A 24,578-nucleotide genomic window follows, 5' to 3' on the forward strand; every position below is an offset into this window, starting at 1 on the left:
CCGTCGGCTACTGGGGTTGCCCTTACCATAAGAGGTTATAAGGTAGAAAATCAATGGGTGCCGGTCTTCATATCATAACTAGGTTGTAGTCTCCTTCGGTCATGGCTTTTTTCTTTAAATATTTTTTTTTTTTAGTTCTTGCATTAACCGGTCTGGAATTAGGTGTAGGTAACTAAATTTTATTGTCTTTTTGTTGTATCGGGGTCTTACTGCTTTTGGATTTGGAATGGACACGCCTGCGGAGGAGAGAAGGTGAAGCTGCTCCCTGGGCTTGGCTTGAATGCCGTTGTTTTGACTCGAGAGAGATAGGATTCCTAGTTGCTCGATCAGGGGCCTAGTTTTATTGCGAGCCAAAAACCTTGATAGATTTTATCCCCTGACACGCATACCACTGTCCTGTACACTAAGTCAAAAACGCTCTAGAGTACGGGCCGGGCCCTCCTTCCTACCTCCCCGCCCTTTGAAGTAGAGAGGGATAAATGGATAGAGGCAATCTATTTATTGAATATGAATATGAAAGGGATCCCAATAGCAATAGGAAAGAGAGAGAAGACCGTGTCGAAAGGATTCTGTCCATCAATCCAATCCTATTTTTTTCACATTGAAGGAAGAGAATCAATAGTAAGAAGGGGACAAGGGAATTTACAAGAGAAAAAACCATATGAGAATAGAAGTAAACTAGCTTATTAATTTCCAGTGTAAATCTTATCTGCTGCCTCTCCTTTTTACCTTTTACCGGAGAAAAAAAGGTATCTTAAACAATCATTATCGAATGAATAAAGCTCTGAAGGCAAGTTAGGTAGGAAGGCTAGGAAGTGACGACCTCTTAGCAGAAAAGTCCGGTCCGACGTAGCTTTGGTTTGGGATTCTATTACTCTTTTCGGGCCGCACATTAGCAATAGTGAGCCTCTTGGAGTTGGAAGCCTTAGGCGAGTTCTTTTCCACTTCTACCTAAAAAATTATAAGAATAAATAGATTCTTTGTTTTCGCATTCCCATCTCTATTAAGAGCTTGACGGACGCTGGAATTATAAAGAGTTCCGTTCCAAGAATTCAATCCTCAGCCGTAAGTAATTGTTAAAGATGTAGAGGGTGAGGTGATTTAGATTAAGTCCTTTCCTCATCTCTTCATTTTTCTCAGTTGTATCGGTTCGGGCAAAGGCATTCTTTGCTTATAATTCGGAATCTGATTATTGTGAATATGCGGATGGGAGATTAAAAGGACTTCTTCCTTCCACTTAAGACCTTCGTTGACCCCGGCCGGAAGTAACTGAACTAGCCTAATCTTCCACTGCGGAAGGACAAAATCCAAGGGTTACAGAGCTTCTAATATCTGCTTACTCAAGCCACTAAGAGTTACAGATCTTAACCAAGAGAAGACAAAGACTAATCTAATAATATGAATATGGGACATCGGGAACTCTGACAGCATCCAGAATTTTTATTCTGGGATTTAAGACCTAAAGTAGGTAAAGCAAACTCTGCCAATTCATCATTCCACCCTTCATCTTCTATTGAAAGCGGGGGAACTTCTTCTTCGATGATTGGCTTTTTTTTTAAGAAAAGAAAAGAAACTAGTTCTTTCGACTCGGTCATCTAATAAAAAAAAAATGGGTGGAAGAGAAGAAAGTTATTTTCCCACATCCCTACTTTACCTTGACGAGACTATACGAATAAAGGTGGTCAACACCTACAGAATATGTGGCCGATGTAAAATTTATATGAATTCTCATCCTAAGTTATTAAACCCGGTTGATACCTCTTCTCTTTGGCTTAGCCTAGATAAATCCTCGAAAGGTCTAGAAAGATAATCTCGATAACCTTGATCTGATCTCAGGCTGATGGCGACCATTTCATTACCGAGTTGCGAGTTGTATAAGCTGTGATTGAATCAATAACCGGTCCTGGAGGAAAGCTGATATAAGGGCTTCACTCCTAAAGAGTGTGAGGATTTCCATTCCTACGTTACATATTGCGAGATCAAAGCTTGAACTCTCAGCTGATTCAACTCAAGCAAGAAGTAGGTGGGAACTATCCTCCTGACCTTAGGTCTTTTTTTTCCGAGGAAGGAAGAAAACTGATCAACGAATAAGACAAAACAGCCGGGAGTGAAAGAACTAAAAAATCTTTTCTTTCAAGAAGGACTACTTTAGGAAATAAACTAAGAGGGTTTATCCCATGGATAGGTTAGTTTAAGGGACCTATTCACATATAAAAAAAAAATCCTAATCCTTGCCTTTTGAACTCTTAATCAAAGTACAGAGGTGAAATGACTAAGATCTTGGTAAACCAGAAGAAAGAATCCTTTTGTTGAACTGGAGAGGCAGAAAAAAGAGGGAAGCTTTCAGATTTTCCTTTCCAGATAGGGCCAAAGCTAAGATCAATGGCTTGAGACAAGATTCCTAAAGGGAAAGCGGCTTATGCACTCGACTCGAATCGAAGAGAACTTTATTAGTTTTAAAAAGAACTTTATCAAATTATAATCTTATATATTATTTGCTAGCTTACCGGAGTGGGATATCCTTTACTTGTCTCAGGTGCAGATGAAGAATTTTTATCGAGTTAGGGGTTTGGATTAAATTCCTTCTTCTTTCCCGGCAAAGGTTGCAGCAGTCGGTAATGAGTTTTAATTAGATGGTGAGGATGCGGAATAAACTAACCATAAGAGTCTAGGGTGAACTTTATATGCTACAAATAAAAGGATTTCCTAGCCCAAATCAAGCTAATCCCGGAAGTGACTTCAAGGTCTAGAAAGAGATCTCTAACTTAACTCCTTCACCCGCTCTTATTTTTATAATTTTTTATTTTTCGTCTTTTCCGGTTGGAAACATCACCTATCCATTCCATGACATTGAGAAGCAAGAGGTCGTACCCGTCCAGTCATAAAGAATCTGCAGTTCCAACAGCGGCACTAAGGTAGAAAGTTATAGGTTAACTTTAATTACAAAAAAAGATGGGATTTTCGGCATCAAGACTAGTTCTTTCCTTTCTTTTTCAAGAGCTGTTATGCTTATAGTTCCCCACTCTGCAAGCACATTCATTGATGCAGCGAATCAAAACTCAATTGGTATTTTTATAACCGCAGCTCTTTCAGAAGCGGAGGCACTAACTTCACACCTTTCGGGGTCTATTGCTCCTGGTCAAGAAAGATTCGATTTTTCTTTTCCGAGTTTGAGAGGTTTAACTTCCTTTCCCTGTAATGAAATCATAGGAGTAGTAGTAGTATCTTGATCTTGAAAGAAAGGCAGTTTAGGTAGTAAATTCAATGTCGGCTTCTTCAAAACCCTTTTTCTGCTAGTGAGCTTTTCTTGAATACCATCTCGGAGCAGTTCTAAGGAAGTAGCTGCTCTAGCTTTAGGGAATCCGCGGATTTTTCATATCCTCCTTCGGTCTCTTTCTCTAAGCTTGTGGAAGAAAGAATCATGCACTCATACCCCCTGAGTTTATACTGATTATCAGCTATAAAGAACCAAAGAAAGGATTGGCTCACTCCAATAGTCAATGCTACCCCTACCAGCCATAGGGACCAAAAGAAGAAGCGCTCTTGCGCGGATGACCCCTACCAATTGCCCTAAGCGTTCAAACCAACCCTTGTGATGTCACTGAACGAAAGTTTGATTTTAGGGCAGTAATCAGGAACAAAACAAAGCCAATCGGCTAGGCTAAGTTTGAAAGTTGCGACTAGACAAAGAAGCCAGCCATTAGCCCTCGGTAAACTGGAGTATAGAAGTGGAACTCAGTCTAGCTACTCTCCTAAGAAGTTGCTGGTTTCAATATCCATCATGTCTGAATAGAAGTCTTATATGAGTATATAAATAATAAGTAGGGAATTGGAAAAAGGGATGGCAATGGGGAAAAGCCCTACCAAAAACTAAATTAAAGTTATTCATTATCGATAAGCAGTGGGTAGAACAGCACAACGATAGAAAGATGAGGAAAATCGTCTTCATAAATTTCTATTTATCAATTGATCCGATTTTCTAGGCTTTCAACAGGGAAGATAAGATATTGTTACTGGGCTAGGATGTTCATTTGGGAAGGATCTCGGATGAAGCTGTAGAGTTCTCGACCAGTGGAGTAAAGTGGAGAAGGCGGAACAAAAGCAATTAGTTAGTTAGGGTTCCAAACCTGCCCTATGGTTTAAGAAGAGCTTATAAAAGGAGTTGGTCTGAAAGACCGAGAAGAATTCATTCTAACTAGTAGCTACTCATTACACACAAGAAAGAGTGTGGGTTTCAGTTCAGTCTACGGTCTCCCCACCGGAAGTAGGATATCCATAATCACTTACCCTGTCTTAGTAGAGTGAGGAGTGAACGGACTCAAAGACAGTTGTCAGGGGGGCTCCGGCTTCTAAGGAATGAGAATGGGAATCGGCACCGTTCCTGCTGTGAGAGCTTGACTGATGCTATTCTACCTTGCCTTTGTATTTAATGATGTAAAGTAGGAAGGCCCACTTAGAGGTTTCCGAACGGTCTTTTTTCTTTACCGCCTTGTCTCATTGGTAAGGAGGCTATGAGCTAAGCTATACTTGTAATCAAAGGCTGAGCCCTTGGGGAACCATCTAATGCTTTACTAGACTAGCTACTGTATGGCGCAAAAAAGAGCTCGTTAGGATGGTGAATCCAAAGGCTTGCGAGAGGAAGATCCGCCCCGATTCGATCAATAATGGGATTCTTGGCTAGAAGAAAGGTTCTGTGACATGGACGCCCAGCCCAACAAAACTCGGTCGGTTGGCCTACCTAACAGATGATAAGATTCTCGATCGATTTTATCGAATTTTTTTCTTTCTCATTATTCAGAAAAGTGGAGCTTTCGATCAAGATGTTCTCGCCTCCCCCGTTTGGGCTCTCGCTCGAATCGCGGAACCTTTATGCGTGCGTTGGTAGGCTTTCGACTCAATCGAATAGCCTACCTATCGGGCGCCAATAAAAGAAAAAGTTTTCGCACGGGCTCATCATCTGATGCAGAACTGATTTAATAACCACCATCCATCACCAATCACATTCCACATCCCACTTCAAACTTATCGATTCCTCGGGTAGCCTCCTCTATAAAGGCATTCAAGCTTCAGAGGCAGGTGAGCCGGGTCAGGAAGGACTTTGACTGCTGGGATGGGGTCGGATCCTACTCGAAGCACTCCACCACGAATAAGAATCTTCGGGTTGGATAGGCAGTAGAGATAGGAACTCCTATCTGTAGGGCGGGCTTTCAAGACAGAGATGCACTACTCCATCTGGCTTGAAGACCTCGTGGGGAAAGAGAAGAATCCCTTATTTAAAGGTAAGGACTGAAGGGAATAAAAAATCCATAGAAAAAATCCCTTACCGGCCGACGGGACTCTACGTCTGGGTCTTATTCCATCTTAAACTCGGATTAGGAAGAGTGCCCTTGAACTACAGATCAATCAGAAATAAATAAATGGATTCTCCTTACTCTAACAAGTAAGCAAGTCAACTACCTGCCGGCGAGAAAAAGAAAAAAAGGCAAGGGGGAGATAGGGAAGAGGAGATTCAGGATAGTCACTCCGCTCCATAGATAGTGAACACAGATTCTTGTTTAATTTTTAATTCCTTTCGGGTCGAAAACGCGGGCTGCTGGTGGGGCTGTGCCCATTCTTTCTCCCTCTTCTTCCGCTTTACAACCGGAACCGGAATAAGGAACCTTAGAATTCACCCTACCTGTCGATGAAAAAATAGGATTTGAGAGGAGTGAAGCTGCTTGACCGAATAGGGCAAGGAGTGAGAGCTAGCGGATCAGAAATATTTTTATGGAATGTCCTACTCCTGCCCGAGCTTTCCGATCAACCAATCCCCTCTTATTTTTTTTTAGGGACATCTCTTTGTTAGGTAGGGCCAGGGATCACTAATTAGTCGAATGAGCCCATCCCTCTGGCCTATCATTTTTTGGTCGATCCGGCTGTTTATCTCACTCCTGCATCTCCTGCGTCTCCATGGGGCCCCGTCATACAAGTTTATTGCTAGGAGTCCCTCTAGTCGAATCAATAATCAATAGAAGTCCCAATAGAAGTTGACTGACCTGGCTCTTCCATCGACGATCTACTGTTCCCTCTTAGTTGCAGATGCCCATGCTTTGATTATAAAGCCCTAGCCAGTGATGAATCCCCAGTAAGATCGGAGTCTTTCATTCCTCCTCCCTTCAGTTTGAACCCGTCCCAGCAACGAAAACCTTCCTACTGCAAGGTGAGGCTCTGCCCTTCCCCTAGAATCCACTCCGGGCTTTGAGGAATGGGAGCAGCTAGTCCAATTGAGCAGCCGAGATATTGAACAACGAACATTTGAGCAAGCTACCTTGCCTCACCCTGAGATGAGAGGGAAGGTCGATTTGACTCGAATCCTGGACCTGATCTTTAATCCTACACCGGTTAATGATGCGATGGGAGAAGTTTTTTTTTCATCAATGCTGGCCCAGTCGAGGCTCGTCCATGCCCAATCCCAATGGACAAACCTCTGATCCGCCCCTAGCTCTATAATCCACCCTCCCCAGTCCCTGAAAGCCCTCCTATCCTTGGCCTAGCCCTCTTTCTCAACTCGAGTCTTAAGTTCAGCGGCTTTCATCGTTGACGAACACCTGCGCTAATAAGACAAAGAAGTGGGGAGTCTATGCCTTTTCATAAAACGAAAAGCTTTCAGTCCTTGAATGAATCAGTAAAAACGAATTCGTGGAATGAGGGATCAAGAAAGGGATAGGGAGGGGAATGGCCTTTCCATTATTGGTGGACCTTCCCTTGAATTGAACCGGGAGCTCTCAATTTACTTTTTTAGGTTATGGAATTCCATCTCTAGTTGGGGCTTTCGGTTCGAAGGTTATAAAATGTGGTGCGGGTTCATCTCTCTCGACCAGTTCCGGTTCAAGGGAAGGGTGATCGAGGGGACCCAGACTTTAGATCTCTTTCTTCTCTATGGCGGGAGGTTTCTTTCGTATCAAGAGTGTGTTGGGGAGGCCAGGGAAAGACGGATTGGATCGAGAGGCGATGCCTACTCTACTCGTTACCACTAAACGACGAAGCCAAGAGCGGAAGGAGGGACTTGAACCCTCAACCTCAGCCTTGGCAAGGCTATGCTCTACCATTAAGCTATTTCCGCCAGCTACGGTAGTGGCGAAGCACTACTGAGCAATTAACGTATCACTTGAGACGGACGACTTCTCTTTTTCCGCCGGACAAAAGTCTTCACCTCCGATCGAGCTACGAGCACGAGTAGGTAGGCGGCTAGGGGGGAGGGGCGGCTGCCTTTTCAATCAATCTCCGGCCGCTCACTATTGGTGCGAGTTGTAAGGAGTCTTGGTCTCGAGTCGAGCTGGGGCGTCATTTCATTCTCGTAACGGGAGTGAGTGCACCGCAAGATCAGACAAGTTACTCCCTCGCCTCCTAATGAAAGGGGGTGGCATCTTTCTTTTAAGTTCAGTAATTTCCTAAGACGGCTCCTCTTATTTTATTATAAGATAATCCAAGCAGATCCGGGAGCTGAAAGACTCATGTTTGTCTCTTTTTCAACTTCAACAGGAATGCATCAACAAGCCCTTCCATATAGTATAGATCGTCGTGGCATGAACTTTGTCAAAAAATTAATTTATAGCTAACTCCTCTTCCTATTGATCTTGATTAGTTCCAGCTTGTTGATAGTTCTCTTTTCTTTCTAGACCGGACCCTTAGACCGTCTCCTGAAAGACCTGCTTATCCCGCATGTGCTTTCGGAGCCCCCCACTCATTCAATCACTTGCTTGTGATTGCAGCCATTCCCCGAAAAAGGGAGAGACGAGGGAATCGTCCGCTCCCGTTCATGTGACGAATCGAACATCGTTAGGTCCCGAATTCTGCGAACCACCGGACCTAGACCAAGATCTCCATTACGTCGTACGAGATATCGATCCGAAGAACTTTCAGTTGTCAGTCATCCATTCTGCTCCTATCTAAAGTGATGCTAGGCTGCTTCACGCAGGTGCGCTTCGCCCCTTTCCTCTTTCTTTGCACATGATGAACATGTTTTAAGCTAACTGCATGTCGAGCGCCGGAGCTTGTGGTCACTCGTTCCTCGCTTGTTCCAATCCTAGTAAAGAGCTTCAGATCCGATTCTACACTACATACGATATTCCATTCCGGCCTTCACTAGCTCTTCGCTTGGTTGTACAAAGAGCATGCCCGAGGGGCTACTACGCTCACCGCGCACTTGCATCACCACCTGAGCTTCGCTACCGCCTCGCCCAGCTCCTACGCCTACCACGAATCTTGAATCATCACGTGGCTGCTAAAGCAAGCTAAGCTTCACACGGCCCTGAGGAAGCCAAAAAAATACCCTCTCACGGCCTTTTTGAAGGCTCCGCAACCAACACGAGAACTTTTAGATCCCGCCCTAAAACGCCAATTTTCCTAGAGTTCCGAAGTGATCCTCATTCTCACCCCATCTTTCTTAAGCCAAAAGAGGAGCGATAGCCACTCGACTGAAAGGAGAGGAGCGAGAAGAAAGTCGGCCCCTTCTTCAAGAGTTCCGGCCCGGCTGAACAGCAATCGCGTAACAGATCTGGAAGTTTGTTAAAGTTTATTAAGCCCAATTATGAAAAAAAGAATGCCCCTAAGCCACTAACAGCCGGACCTGCTTTGCCCCCCTACTTGGAGCAGCAAATGGCGTTAGACATACATGGATTAGACGGACGTACGCCGTGAAGCTTGACCCCTAAGATTGTCGTAACCATAGCAAGGAGAAGGAAGCTTTTGAATAGTTAAGATGCCTAAATAAACGGACACTTTTTGTTATCTTATCTAAAGGCGAAGACTAAAGGAAGCGGATATAGCAGGAGACCAACCAGTGCCAGGTTGTGAATTGGAAACGTACGCAGTGACAGAGGTGGAATCAGAACATTTTAGGGACATGAGTAACGGTAGGACGGACTGGAGGGGAAGGTTTTTGAAGGTTCCCAGACTACTCCTACGCGACTGGCAGTAGGGAGGGAGGAGGTGGTGAGATAGAGCCCATTGGGAATAGGACCGGAGACTTGCTGAAAGGACAAAGAACTTCCAGTAGCGGCTATTAGACCTTACTTGCCCAATCACAAGTCCTACTAAGAGGTGAACTGACCGAGCCTTAGGTTTGAGGGTAGAAAGGACACTGCGAGTAGATAGATGGAGACATGAGACTGATTTCTGAAAATAAGATTTATTTATGGTAAGAATATAGCCCCTAGTACGACAAAGAGGCAGACAGCTAGACTTTTGATTAGAGGTTAAAGGGAGAACTGCGAGGAGAATCGAGATTGGCGCTTAGAACGCAATGTTAGGGCCATTTGTACAGACAGACATAGGGGTAGATTGCTTGTACGAGGAGAAAGAAAGGAATATAATTGTTATGGCGTTAGGAACGAGTCCACACTTGGGTTAGAACAAATTACTAGAATTCGTTGAGCCAGTGGCGGAAGGATAAGGGAGAAGGAGATGAGGAAACTCAGACCGAAAGCTCCATGCTCTCGAGATAAAGCAGGTAGAGAGGGAACGGTCAGCCAGCTTGCCAATCAACTGAGGCCTTGAGGAGTATCCAGGCAGAGTGACTCCAGAGACCTAGCTCACAACACTACAGAGGTGATGACCCCAATTTTGATCTTGATGGTGCAGTCTCGCCCAAAATCCGATTAAAATCCTGTGTTTTAAGCATACATACTCCACTCAAGAAAAAGCGGAGAGAAAGGCTCTTAGATAGAAAGAGTTTGCTAGGCTGTTTATCTCACTTCGGGCATCTTCCTATCCTGCTTCCTCAAGATAGGACCGGTTTTCTCAACCATGAGCTACTTAGGTTCCAGTCTAGGGGTCAAAACTCAGAGCGATGTCTAAATCTGAGCTCATCGAAAGATATCCATATTCAAAAAAGGCCTGATTCAGAGTGATAAGATATTTAACTTTACCCGATCCCAAATCATAATCATAATAGGAGATGCACGATTTTAGATATCCAACCTTCCCGGTGGTAGGAAGAACTAAAATAGGTTTCCTGAAGAACAGAAGGGGCGTAGAGGCAGCAAATCCGAAGAATATCTATCAATCAGTTCGCCTACTTTCGTACCCAAGCACGGGATGCGACTTGCCAACTGAGATGGATAGGCTGGGTCAGCTAGTATTGAATAAGAATAAGCTCTTCTTCCCCCGCTCCTTGGCGAATTGAGTGCACTACTAGCAATGAAGGGCGTATCAGCTCCCGGTTGAAAAATCCCTCTATTCCTTGGCAGTAATAGAGTCAATACTCTTTAGTCGACCTTACTCGGGCGAATTCGGTGCTATCGTCTGTCTATAAATAGTAGATCATGGCGAAATTAACAGCATCAAAGCATTCAAACGAAGAAGGAGTCCCCGTCCAACGGAGCACTAAGAAGCAAGTCCTCCTGAGATGGGAGGCGGCGTAGAAGGTTTAATATAGTTTTTGTGCCGCGAGTGCCTCTTTTGGTTGGTGTTCAGTGATTGAAAGAGATGATCGGATCAAATCGAATTAGCTAGATTCAACTTCTCCCAGGGGAGAAGGGAAGGCACGAAGGGTAGACGAATCAGTCTAAGGCTATGCTCTGGGTTCTGGGAAGGTAGTTCAGTCACACCCGATGGAAAAGAAGTGCTTCCTATCTTAGCATCTGAGCCGGCAAAAAGCCTTAACGAATGAATAACTGGCTCAAAGCATAGTGGATTTTTTCCTGCTACCATTGCTAATGAATCAACTGGTATTGGACTGCTCTCAAACAAAGGCAAGGGGGGATTACTCTTAACTAACTAAGCCTAACCTTTAGGCTATCCAGCTTAAGGATTAAATTCTTTAGAAGGCGGCGGTAGCAAAGGCAGAAGGAAAAGGCTTAGTCACCAGTTTCATACGAACTCACGAAGAAGGAAGGATGCCAGGTAGAGTGCTTATAGGGGTGAGGAAGATTGATCAAACTCCCCAAGGGGATAGGAACGTACTGAATCAACAGGCAGCTTGAATTGCGTATAGCAGGACTTTAGCGAACGAGCAATCGAAGATTCCCGCTAATCACTCGTACTCCTCCTAGCTCATGATTCAGTCTGTGGTCACGGAGCTATGTAAGACCTCTGTACTCAAGTACCTGGTCCTTTACTTGACCAAGGGAAAATCCCTAAGAAATGCGCCGAGCAGAATAGCAGCATCATGCTTTAATTTAAGAAGGATGTTAAGCTAGCTCGATCGCAGGAAATGATGGAAAGGTTGAAGCCCCAGTGGCAAGAAGAACAAGGTAACGGATGGAAGATAGATAGAACGAGGTGACATTGGAACTGGCAGTCAAGTAATCAAGCTACTGCCCTTCCTTGGGCTATGAGGGATAGGAGTTCCTAGCCCCATTTAGCAGTAAACTGCCTGATCTTCTTTCTTCTACAAGCAGTTCCTAATAGATAGAAAAGGAAGAAGCCCTATTAATGAACAGCGGGTCCCACTATGAATCAGAGAAGGACTTCACTCGCACAAAGAACAAACAAACAAAGAAAAAGTGCTTGCAGCGGGTGAGGATGAGGACTTTTCATTCTCAAGGAAATAAAATAAAAAAGGAGTGAACCTTAGCTAGGTTGGCTCCTAGGCTAAAGCAACTGTACAACAGGCGATGTTATCAGCGATGCCTCGCTGCGGTGACCAACAAAGCATTATTGAAAGAAGACAACAATCGTCAGGTGGAGTTGCCCTATAGTTAGTAGACTTCCCCTCAGCCTCTCAACTCATACAGAGGGAGGGGAAAGAGACTGATGCTACTACCAATACCAGGTTACCGGGGTTTTCATATCGAGCGAAGCGAGGGGAGCTAACGCCTTACATATAAAATTTTATATGTTATCACCTTAAGCTCTCTTTCTTAACTATCTACTCAGTGAAGTAGGCGGTATGGTGGTATGGGTGTATGGGATACGGAAGAGTCTGATTGCTTTCTTTCATCTGTGAGAGATACTGGGTCAATGTAGGTACGTACTGACTCATATAGCTGTATGATGCTCTCTGTCCTGATCTTACATCATTCTTTTCTTATAAGGCTGCTAATTGTCTTTATAACGGTTCTCTATGACCTTCCTTCTTATCTTGATCGACCTTCCATCTTTTCGATATAGCTCTTTTCTTTGTTTTAACGTAGCTCTCTCTTTCTCTTTTCGCTTTTATCTTGTCTGATTAGGCTAGGTCTTTTTTCTTTTTATTTTAGGTGTGAGGAAGGTTTATAGCTTATAGATCACTAAAGGAAGGGGTAAGACAGCCTTTGAAAACTAGTTCCAATAACCCTGTTTTCGTCTTCCTTCGAGTATCATTACTGATTAGCCTGACTGCTTGACCTCCTCTCTCTTAGCTAAAGATGGGGTGATCGAGATAGTAGTTCCCTCTTTCCCGGATGGGACTCTACTAGAGAATAGATAGCCCAATTCCACTACATCCGCTCTAGCATGAAGGAAAAGGATGTTCGAAGTTCCTAAATGACTGGGCTACTTAGGCAGACACCCCTCACTACCTTTCGACTCGGGCTTTTCGAAGGTGCTAAATGCATTGTTGCAGTCGATGCTCTTTAGTTCTAAGATCCTATCTTCTCTTCTTACTATGTCTAAAATGGGACCAGCCCACCACTGGAACTTGCAGCCCACCCCTAGAGCTTGCTGTGCTCTCGCTCGGCCCACTCCCACCTGTCTTCTTCCTACTAGAGTTAAAGATCTTATCCCTCACCATAGCAGGAACCTCACTAAATCAGCTAGTTACTCTCCCTACTGTGGTCCCCTCCAGCTTACCCACACCTGCCGTAAACGGATTACTGAAAGAAAGCAGCTTTCTCCCCTTAAGGTGCGAAGCGAGGAAAGTCTTCTTTATCTTATTATCGCCTTATTAGTCTAGGGCCCCCCTCCCTTTAGATGCTTTAACATGACCCTAAAAAAGTCTTTCTTTCCCATTACTTCTTCAGCCGATGAAAGGACATGACCATCTTCAAGCTTTAACTGCTCATCCTTCAACAGTCGGTCAAAGATCTCATACGTTTTCGTAATGTCGAATGAGTACTCCTTTCCAACCTCGGCCATGCTTTTGCTCTTATCGATGTGATCCTTGTCTTTAGCTTGGCACCAGGGCGGCTTGCTTACCTACCTTATGACTTTCCGACTTTATTTTACTATTCCTATTCCCTGCTCTGCTTAATGTACGAGGAGGAATAGAGATCGACAAGCAAGAGTCAAGCCTCTTTCCTGATTAGCGAATAGTGCCTCACTTTCTTTCTAAGCTGGCATCAGTCTCAGACAAGAAAGAATAAAAAAGATAATCCTATTTCCGACATTCAAGAGTAGTAAAGCATCGAAGCAAATAGCGTACGTAAAAGGATACCTATCGAAGCTCCCTTCTAGGGGAATGTTTTGCTCTTATGCCTCATGGCGACTCGGAACGAGGAGAGTTCCCTCTTTCGGCCGTAGATCACTGAACTATGCGCTTGCCTTTACTACCTACCCTTACCTGTCTGCCTTGAACTCAAGCACCTGCGCTTCTATCCAGAAGATAGCTGGAACTAGCATTGTGACTACAGATATATAGCCAATAGAAGGAAGTATTCCCAAGCTGGAGAAGTGGGAGAGGAGATAAATTTCAGTGGATCCCCTATCTCCTTCAGCTCGATCAATAGAGATAGATGCCCCTCTTTCGAGCTACTTCGTTCGTTCCTCTTTCCTTAGGCGGGAGAGAAAAGAGATATTCGACTTTCAAGCTTAGAAGAAAGAGAGAAGATTTATCCCATCCCGCATCGCTTCTACCTTACTATAAGCAATTCATCCATCCATGCCAAAGCCGTCAATCCCAGATTTTATCTCTAATTATATATAATAAAGGGCAGATGGCCGTAAGCAGTGGCTCGACGGCACTAGCCTACGGGTTCTTCCCACTAGCCATGGCTTGGCTCTGATACCACTTGTCACGGCGCTAAGTCCTTCAAGCCCACAAACCGCGGCACCCTGCTAACGTTCCGCTGTAGCAGAGTAAGCTGAAAAAGCCCTTTCTATGTTATTTTATTAGTAAAGCCTAAACGCCCAATGCATCTTATTCATTTTTTACGAAAAGACTGATCGAACCAAATCCAAGACACCAGAATGAAGTAAGGCTCTAGAAAGGCTTTTTTTTTAACACTACGGTATAGGCTAAACCCCTATTAGGTTAGGAAAAACCCACTATTTAGCGACATTGAAGATGAGGAAATATCGTAAGTAGTGGTTTTCTTTAGTGACTTTTCTTCAGGTAGCCCTGAAGTGATGCTTTAAGAAGGTTTTTGTCTAATGGCTGCTGCTAAGCCTTGAAACTCCCAATACCTACTTCCAATGGGCAAGAGAATACCCCATTATCGTAGATCGGGGATATTGCGGTACTTCTAGCATTTCTTTGAATTCAAACAATCAGGATTGCCTCCTCACATTGGTAAAGGCAGAGAAGACGATTCAGCGCATGCAGACGATTTGGCGCATCAATTCCTTGGATTCCGGGCTCGACTCGAAAGGCATGAAGGTAAGGCATTCATTAAGTAGAGCGTGAAGGTTTGGCATGAAGCTGTGGGAAATAGAATAGAAATAGAGATAAAACCCCATTTTTTTGCAATTCACTCTATGAATGTCACAGAAAAAGTGGTTCATAAAATAGATATGAAGACTGAGCATGCGGAGAAGAGTGTAATCTTACCCGCTCTGTTAAGGTAATTCAGTGATCCGAGGGAATGAAAGACGTTCGTTAGCCTATTTGGCATTCAATTCATTAAGCATTCCCCTTTCTTGCTTTGGACTTACTGAGGCTAGCTCTAGGACAAGACGCGCTGCTAGTCCTTGCTTCAGTAAGTAAGCCTGTCTCTTCTTCCCTGCTTTCCTCTTAGCAATGATCTGTCTAGGGCTACTTTCAAAACAGCATATTCTCTAATAAGACCCTCTTCATGGGCATTCTCCGACTTAGAATCGAATTCATACCCGGCAATCTACGATCTACCCAGCGCCTTTGTTTATGTTGAATAGGCATACCCGACTTCCAGCTAATTGTCAAATAAAGCCAATCCCTGCTCACAGACAGGGAGCACGGATAGCTAGCCAGGCCAGCCTATAATCCAACCCATCCAACAAGCACGGAAAGGCTCTAGTAAGCGCCAATCAATTGTTTACGCGCCCACCTTCTTTGTTTTGCTTTTCTTCCCTTCCGCTTGGACCGCGAACAGCCGATCTTGGCTGGCTGGCCAGTAATGAATGCATAGTGAAAGTCAGTCTTGGGGTAAGATCCTCTTTCCTGCCCCTAGGTCCTAGGTTGCAAGTCAGCTGCTCACTCTCTCTTTCTTCGAATTCAATGTCTTAAGCAGCATGTAGCAAAGATCGATTTGAGATTCAATGTGGGACCTGAAAACAGAAGCTAGAGTTGAACGATCTACTTTTCTATCCTGTGGGCCTATCATAAGGAAATAAATAAGGTCTCTTCTTTATAGAATAGAAAGTAGCCTGGTCTGTCTCTCAATCAGTCTGTCCAGTCAAGTCCTTGACTTCGGTCGTAGGTTGAAAGTCAAGAAGTAGCTGCTGCTCTCCTCATTCGTACGACCTCCGAATAGAAGAATTGATAAGTGGAAAGCTTCGTTCTTCCTCTTCTTCTGCTTAAGACTTTATAAAGCATTTGTGGGCGATATGCAAGGCATCCGGATCCTTCTTCCGATCCATATGCATTTAGCCCAGTCATGAACCCTTGCATCTATTAGTTAAGGGGTTGGGGCCATGGTTGGTGATCCTACGTGAGAGAATAGGGTCGATGGTAGAGAGTCGGTGATGCCATTCTTTCTTCAAAATGCATGCGGATTTCAGCCATCACCAAGGCCTTATCTTGCTTGCAGAGGGGGAGCTTTGCCCTTTAGTCCAAGTCGAAAGCGCTAGCCTTATTAGTTTAGTTGATGGTTCTTACCGACCCCCAAAGCCTGATTCACTCCTGACCGACGAATCCGGAACGATCTTTGATCACAGACGGTACTAGAAAGAAAGCGAGATTTTAATGCCCGATAGTCAAAGTAAAGCACGCACTTCAAGTGGCGCGATTTATGTCGTTGCGCAGGGATGCTCTTCCCGTAGATAATCAACCCCTTCTTCCTCCTTGTCTCTTTCCCCTTAGACCTCTCCGAAAGGGCCTGCGTGGGACTGATCCGGACTGATAACCCGAACCCTTCGTAGACTGAACTCTCTTCTCTTTAGGCTCGCGTAGGTTAGGGAACTCGCCTCCTTCACTGCTTCCACTCCAACTCGAACTAAAAACCTCTTACTCATCTTTACTCATGGCGTCTTAATCAGTGAGTCAATCCTCATCATCATCCTCCGCCCTTCATTGCAGGGGAAAAGGACCACGGCCGCCATGCCCCCTGTCCATTATAGCTATCAAGGTGAACTTGCCCTTCTTTCTTCCCTGTGAGCCTCTGCGTAGCAGGCCTCGACACACCTCTGCAACATATGGCCTCTTCGCCATGGCGGGTATATGCTAGCTTCAGGCGGGGTAGGAAATGCTTATGAAAATATGCCTTCGGGTATCTCTTCTCCTTCATACATTCGAGAGAAGCTTTCCCCTTTAGGATTGTATATAGTTGCTCGTAAGATAGGGAACCCGTCCCGCTATTCCCGAAGAAAGGCTAGATAAGATGATGGAGATTAGAGAAGCTATGCGAGCTCTTATTTGCCTAAACGAAATGCTTAACACATGCTGTTCGGTGTGGGTAATTCCCTCTGTGCTCTGAAGATTGATTGAAAGTAAACCAGTCAGATGTATCAGAAAGGGTAGTGATTTTCCCTTCTTTCGCTACACATTCACTGGCGGAATGATGGTTACTGAAATTAGATAAGTGATCACAGAGACTAGTAGCAGGTTTGAGCGCACATTGCCAATCCAATTGGTACTTTCTTTCCATTTATTGATTCTTAGCTCTTGCTTTCAATTACTGATTCTTTAGCGATGTCAAGCCATCAGGCAGTAGACCGGCAAGGGAACGGCTGTCTCGGTATTCGTTCTTGAATCAGTGACTGAGAGTAAGTAAGGGCTAGTGATCAATAAAATCAGACTAGTGGGGCATCTTACTTTTGTATCTTGCCTTATTCATGCGACTTCCCCTGGCCACAAAGAAAGAGACCAAGAAGGACATACGTGGCATACTTCTCTGAGTATGAACCCGGTGAACAAACAAGGTAAATCTTTTAATTTCCGAATAAGGAAAAGCATAAGAAGGAGCGTTAACCACTTGACCAATAGGTACAGAAGTCTTTGTCCACTCAAGCCCCCTTTTTTTTTAATAAAAAGAAAGGAAAGGGATTAGATAGGACGAGCTAAGTCAGCAGCAGAGTAGAATTAAACCTTCTATCCTCGGGATAGGGCTATGAAAGAACTCGTTCCAGCTTCACTTCAAGCACGGAACTTCAAGTCCATGTAAGAAGGACCTAGGCATTTAAGGTCATCAGATCAGTCAACGGCGGAGAAGGAGTAGCGACGGTTGCCCTCCGATAGCACTGGTTCCGGCTTCGAGGGAGTTGAAAAAGCCTGTCTTTTATTCAAGCAGCTATAGCTCAGCCACTCAATTACTTGTGAAATCGAGCAGTGGAGAAGCTCGAGCTTTTATACTATATTGAGAGGGATCACCTGAGATCATGTCGTAGGGATCAGAGATCCTGACTGAGGTTAGTCAATCAGTGGCAGCTCAACCATAATAAGAGGAAGGAGCCTAAATCGATTAGACAAGAACTGGCCTTTATTTTTGTTAAAGAAAGAAGACAGCCGGAAAAAAAAAAGCAAGAATACAGGAATCATAGAAGCTCAAGCCCTCAACTCGACCTGAGAAAACAGCAGCTTTCAGGCAAGGAAGGGCTGTCATAGCATCGATGAGTTCGCGCCTTCTATTCGAGTAGAGATCCCCACCCAGGTCTGTCTGTGGGAGAAGAAGGGCTGAAGCAAGGAGTGGAGTTTTCTCCCCATCTCGCCCAACACCAGAAACTATAGATTCTCCAAGAACTTGGCTGGGCTTTCACTTCTAGCGTGGAAGAAAGGGCAACGAGTTCTACTGCTTACCCAACTTTGTGACATAGCGATAGCGGATAAAGGAAGTATAAGAGTTCCACCGCCCTTACTTAAGGGTAAGGCAGAAGAGCAGCCTTTAGGCAGGCCTATCGACTCTAGTATACCACCAGATGGAATAGCTGCGGCAAAGAGGGCTAAAAGAAGAAGAGCTCAAGGCCGCCACTTAATTCGATTCGCTACCTCTCTCTGATTAGCGATAGGGGCTGTCAGCCAACAAAGCGATAGGAGCGAGACGGCCAGAAGCGGAGGATAAATCGACTGGAATAGCCCTTAACTCCTCACGCAACGCGCACTCTAATGATTCATGAAATGGATCACGGAAGAAGACGTATCCGAGATGAATTTATTTTTCATTATATGAGTGGAAAGACAGGGAGAAAAGCATTGATAGTTTTCCAGTTCCACCGCTTGTCCGACCCGAGGGGACAAGAGAAGAGCAATAAAAGGCCCAGCCTTGATTGTTGTAGCTTCGATGACATCAACATAAAGTAAAGAACTTCTGAAAAAAATACCCAGAAAGGTAAGCGAGGAGGAGATTAAACGCTTGCTTGATCAGACAAAACAAGCCCTTAATAAATGTAGTTGTACAGGCGAAGGCAATAAAGAAAAAAGACCAAGCGCAAGGCAAAAGGCAGCATAGTATATAAAAGCTCTTCCTGATTCAAGTCTTGGAGGGTCGGGCGATTAAAGAATGCAACTCCTGGGCTTCCATTCAGTATAACTTCTAATAGCTCCGTGGGCAATAGCAAGAGGGTCCTGGTTCACATTCTCAAACAACAAAGCACACCGACTTTTCCAGATAAACCAACAGTGGAACCCAATAAGCATCTGAACATCCAATTTGCCAAAAACAGGAAAAGAACTTTTTATTTTCAATATAAACTGGAGAGATGGAGGAATCGTTTGGGATTTTTAAATAAGGTTTATGTGGACCCGGTTGGTCGGTCAAGTGGTTTGGCTCTGTGGACGGACAGTTCTCTTTCTATCCAACTTTAGGGTCAATCAATATACTTTTTTGATTTGGTGGTCAACTCGTCTTCGGGGTCGGTCTTATGAATGGCATCTTACTTGTGTCCGTGGGGAGAAAATTAAGGCTAAAAGAAGAAGAGTCTTGGAACTGATTACTCAGTTAGGGTTCTCATTACAACTTCCCTGGCTGGCTGTTGGTGATTGAAACCTCTTTTGGTTGCTTCCAGTGCTTAGAAAGATGGTCTAAGGGCAGTCACTCTTTCCCAGACGAGGAGTTTCAAACAATTCCTAAATGATTGTTGCTTTCTTGATCTGGGCTTCAAAGGAACTCCTTTCACACGGTGTAATGTCAGACCTGGGGAAGCAAATGTTCGCATTCGGCTTGATCGTGCGCTAGCAACGGCTGAGTGGCGCCTTCTGTTCCCTCAAGCGCAGCGCAGGTTTTCCATGATCCTGGGTCAGATCACTGCCCTCTTATCTGAAAGACGGCTCAAACTGCTAAGCGAGTTCAGCTTGATTTCCAATTTGAGAGTCGATGGTGACTCCATGATCAATGTGCTTATCTTGTCAGCTATAATGGACAGGGGGCGTGGCGGCAGTAGTTTTCAGGATCCCGAATGTTTATTGTTCGATCTAAGCTGATTGCTTTTCGGGAAAAAGGTATTGGAACTCAACTATATTGGGAGAACCTAGGACTAGAATTCGCCAGTGGAAGCATCGACTTGAATCTCTTCAATGTCAGCAACTTACTGATTGATTGACCCATTCTAGATAAAGTGCTTTCGGGTATACTTTATTTAAGGAATGTGGTTCTTGCTCATAAGGTTGCCCCAAAGACCCATGAGGGAGCCTCCTTTTTTTTTTACATTTACATACAAAGGGATTCAGACAAGGAAGGCTGTTAAGCATGCAGACTTATTCTCTTTTCTTACGTTACGTGAATTAGATACTACTGAAATGCAGTTTCACTCCTCAGAAGAAGGTAAGATGACTATAGGCAAGAAAGAATTGAACCTAAGGCTTGCCCCCGAGACATTAGGAAGAAATGCTGCTTTAGATCCCGCCCAGATCAAGGGCGGTCTATTTTCTTCTTTCTAAAAGAGCGAAAGTTTACGGGTTGATGGGTGCTCTTTAGGTCTTTACTACCTCACATCAAGGTGACAGGATTCGAACCTATGGCCCTCTGTACCCAAAACAGATGCGCTGACCAGACTGCGCTACACCTCGTCTCACCCCCCTCAGCATATAGATCCACCCGATCGATGAACACTCGAACCGAACTCGCCCATCCTTTTGGGCTTTGCTAGGACGCGAGAACCAATCCGAGTAATCAACCGCTTTTTTTATAAAATCTGCCTCCAGCAAGATAGGGCGACGCCAAAAAGCCGTATAGTGCAGGAGCGCTCACATTTTTTTTTGGCTTCCTCTTGATCTTTAATTTTAAAAAATCCGGCTCGCTCTTTTTAAACTACCTGTCCTTTGGACCCAAAGCCCGCTTAGAAGTGGATTCGAACCACTGACACAAGGATTTTCAGTCCTTTGCTCTAACCAGCTGAGCTACCTGAACCACTTTCCTAAAGTAAGTCTCTTTTCTTCATCGAATAGCGCCCTACCTGACTTACCACTTTACTAGTCAGGGAAAAGCCCTTTACTCATAAAAAGAAAGCCCTATATTTTTTCGTTCGTCAAGCTTTCGAGCAGCTCTTTCAACTGCCGCCTAATCTCCTCTCCCAACATGCTAAAGAACCGAGAGCCGCCCAGGGACTGCCGGAGGGAGCTTGCTTATAATTAATATAAAAAGAAGATAGGCAGGCCGGTCAAAACAAAAAAAAAGCAACGGGCTCTCCGCTCCTAGTAACTAAGTAGTGCTATTCTGTCCTCCGGGGGACTCCACCAACACCAAGAGGTTCTTTCTCTCACGTAATTTCGCCCGCCCGTTCCACTTCCGTGCCGGAGGAAATGGGATTCGAACCCATGATACAATCTTATTGTATGTCGATTTAGCAAACCAATGCCTTAAGCCACTCAGCCATACCTCCAAGTTGTTGATCGGAATTTTATGTGCGGTTGGGCAACCAACCGAAGGGCTATCTGATCCGATCAACTGCGTAAGCCGTAGCGCGCTAGCGCGCGTACTCTTCCTCTATCTATGAGCGAGACTCCATCAAAATCTGCCACTCGTTGGGCGACGCCCTCTTTTCTATGAACACCCCACCACTGAATGATGAACTTTGCCAGTCTTCGCCTCCGACCCGACCAGGAGAGAACACAGAGTCAAGCCAAGCCCTTACCCGCCTGATATGAATTCATATCTCCTTCGTCTGGTCGAGAAGGGAGAAAGCCCGGGGAACTGAACTCGAGTTCGTTCTATTCGTTCTAAAAGAATGCTAACCTAACATCGCCCTTGGTGATTGGCCAATTCCATCGAGATACGTAGGTCTTTTCATGGCTTCGTTCGATAAAGCACTCCAACCTAAAACAACAAAAAGAGGAAGATTTTTTAAGTTTAAGGTTGGAGCGAGGGTCCTACAAAGAAGACAGACGGATTGGAATACCAAAACGATCTCAAACGGTAGGTAGAGGTACCTGGGACAGAATAGCGTCCGAGACTCAACAAGCGAGAAAAGCGCAAGCATCCATCTTGCGATGGCTTTCACCTTTCCATCACGCTTGTCAAAAGGTGAGTGCCTTCCTTACTGTAAAGAAGGAGGAAAGGTCCATGGGTTAGAGTAGCCTAGTTAGGTGGTTTTCCTTTTATCCCTCGGGGGTGGGCTTTGTAGGAGTTGGGCGAGATGCAAGACTTTTTCCTAAAGGAGTTAGAGCAGCAGCTAGAGTCGCTAGAGAAAGAAATTGAGTAGCTGCTAGAGTCAAATAAGTAGCTAGATAACTAGATAAAAGAGAGAGAGAGGGATGAAGCGGGTAATTGAGCTATACCCTTCTTAACCCTCGGGTGGAAGAGTCTGCTTTGATAGAACCAGGGCTTTAGCGAACTCCACAGAGGATTTTCTTTTACCATTTGATGAAGAGAGAGGGGGAATTTCTTACTTACTTGTAAGAGTCTGGTTATTTATTACTTACTCAATAGAGGAAGGGATGCGCACAAGCTTGATGTTCAAAAGCCCAGGATCCTAGTCCTTCGCCCTAGAACTTGTCACTCTCTTTTCATTGGTCGCTCCTTGATTAGAGCATGGAAATTCTATTAAGATTTGGCAATCCATTAAGAAAAGCAAAGAAGGACCGAGCCTGGATCGGAAGGGAGCCTCCCTTAGTACTTATGGCGCAAGCCCTTTCAAGGCGGACATCGGTTGCAAGCAAAGCTCATGAGCAATTTACTACAAAAAAGGATTCCTCCCTAACCAAAAAGTCTAAGGAAGGTTTGGTCATGGGCCTTGTCTTCTAGCTTCACATGCTATTGCTCAGTCCCACCCCTTTACTTGAAAGGAAAGGTGGAGCAGTTGCTTGTCAGACTCTATACAAAGTCAAAGAAAGGAAAATAGAGAAAAAAAAAAAGTTCTTGAAGAGGTCCAGATGGTGGGGTACGAATCCTTAATAGAACCGATCTCTTCCTCCAAGCAGAGGCTGGGACAGGGGATTAGCGGCTTGACTAATCTTAGTAAAGGGGCATAGAAGCTCGACCAAGAGAGAACGAGTTAGATAGACTTTACAAACAAAGGTACGAGCTACATACGAGGAGAACGAACTACATATATGGAGCGAACCGAGGAGGAAGAAGTCCTACCTTATCGATTCCGGTGTGCAAAAGCCAGCTTCTCCGCTCCGTATTTTAGGGCACGGACAAGCAAGGAGCCAGCTTCACGGCGCCCGAGGTGGCTTCCGTTTTTGGGTGGCCCTCTGCATTTGATTTTTTCTCGTTCATTCGGTCATCAAAGACATACTCTGCAAGCCAGTTTCCCCTGTCAGCATAAAAACATAGAGTCTTATCCGATCGGGGGACCTTCATTCCCCCCGCTGTATCGAATTCTTTGAGTGTCTAGCCTGCTCCCTTTGTTCAGTCGGAAGACTTTCTATTCAAATGAGACGCACTCCCATTGTCTCAATAAGGTCAGCAGCAAGGCATACAGCAGGGATTGAGTAGTCTTGAGAGGCGGACTTATAGTCCCCGGTTACGAGTTGACAACGTTGTTAACTACTAAAACTAAAAAAGTCTTTTACACCTTAGGGAAAGCGTACCGGAAGATCAAACTTTCGCTTAAAATCCCAGTTTTGATGAGCAGAGTTACGCTCCATTTCGATTTTTACTAAAAAAAAAATAGGTGAATAGTTTATAGCAGATGGGGAAAGCTAAAGAGCTTGGATTTTCCATTTTTAAATCCGTCAGAAAAGCTGTACCTTGACAAGCCCCACGATGCTTCTGGCAGCCATCATCGCAGGGACGAATAGATTCCCAAGGCCAGAACTATAGACTCATTCTGCAACAGCCCACTAGAAAAACAAAGGGCAAGGAGTTTCGCCCGAAGTTTACTTCTGTCGAACGAAAGGACTTGGCGGGTGTCAACTCGTCAATGGAAGATGGCTAGCGAACCTCAGTGTCTGGGAAAGGTAATAGAGTTTACAGCCGAAATGCTGCATAAAAGGAGTGAAATTAGGTGGCTTCACACAAACCAATCGACACTTTCATTCGAAAGACCAACCTAAACGTGAGAATCGGCTCGAAGATCAAAGGAATTCCTCCAGGTAAGGTGACAAGATGAAGACCAGCCCTTACTCTCTACTTCAGGGGCAAATCCCTGGTGTGACGACAGAAAAAGAGCAGAAAATCTCCCGGCAAATGCAAGCGTCTCATAGTTCACATTTGATCGATTCAAACCAGCTGCTTAAAGAGCTGCTTGCTACCACTTTGTAATTGTATTAGAAGACAATAGCCCAAGACAGCTGTGGCATGCCCTGTTTACAGCTGCTTATCCTATTCTGTCTTTCCGTCATCTCAACCTCGCATCTAAGCATCACGTTCCTAGGGACAGAGACCTTCAAGCTCTAAGGCTATCATAGTACTGCCAGCATGGTTACATCTAACTGCCTACTGGGCAAGCTTCCACTTCTTTTTTTGATTTGGCACCAGCCAAAGGAGTAGGAGCATGGGCACTGGTAAAAGATTCAATCGATCCTGTTCTGGTAACAAAGCAGTAGGCAAGCCTTAGTGGGGACCATCCATACCTCTAAGCCCGATAATCCCCTCGGATCGAAGCGCACCACGGGATGCTGTCCTTTATGGATGCTTTCTCTTGATATAACCAGATCAAGATGGCCGAAGAAGACCGAGAGAAAACAGCGTTTATCACCATATCAGGTAGGAGGGCACGTTCTGTTACAAGGTGATGCCGTGGTGATCTAAGCCGTCAACGAGCAATTCGTCTCAGTTGAATCCAAAGAAAGAGGGCTAGGCCCGCCCAGTAATTAAGCAAACCGGAATGGAGCAAATCAGCAGTCTTTTAGGCCCAGTAATAGTAATTCTATTATAATAGAAAGAGCTCTAGGGAAAATCCATATGAAAGGGAAGGAGATATTCAGGTGGGTTGAATCCAATAAGTCA

At 44.7% G+C, this 24,578-nt stretch overlaps 1 protein-coding gene, 1 long non-coding RNA gene and 2 other non-coding genes across 4 annotated transcripts in view; 2 read left to right on the top strand and 2 right to left on the bottom strand.

The window, feature by feature from the left end:
• LOC109345816 overlaps positions 1–5,678 on the top strand; it is a 9,572-nt gene extending 3,894 nt beyond the window's left edge. Inside the window, exons 2-3 of the long non-coding RNA XR_002107449.1 lie at positions 3,404–3,406; positions 5,666–5,678. This is a non-coding gene — a long non-coding RNA (uncharacterized LOC109345816). The remainder of the gene's footprint in view (positions 1–3,403; positions 3,407–5,665) is intronic.
• Positions 1–24,578, top strand: part of LOC109345815 (heparan-alpha-glucosaminide N-acetyltransferase-like) — an 87,491-nt gene that overhangs the window by 33,049 nt on the left and 29,864 nt on the right. The window lies entirely within an intron of this gene.
• TRNAG-GCC lies at positions 7,031–7,102 on the bottom strand. Its single transcript has one exon. It is a non-coding gene; the product is annotated as a tRNA-Gly (tRNA).
• TRNAF-GAA lies at positions 20,521–20,594 on the bottom strand. The gene has a single exon. It is a non-coding gene; the product is annotated as a tRNA-Phe (tRNA).

Source organism: Lupinus angustifolius, chromosome LG04, assembly GCF_001865875.1.
Source record: "Lupinus angustifolius cultivar Tanjil chromosome LG04, LupAngTanjil_v1.0, whole genome shotgun sequence".
NCBI classification, from domain to species: Eukaryota; Viridiplantae; Streptophyta; class Magnoliopsida; order Fabales; family Fabaceae; genus Lupinus; species Lupinus angustifolius.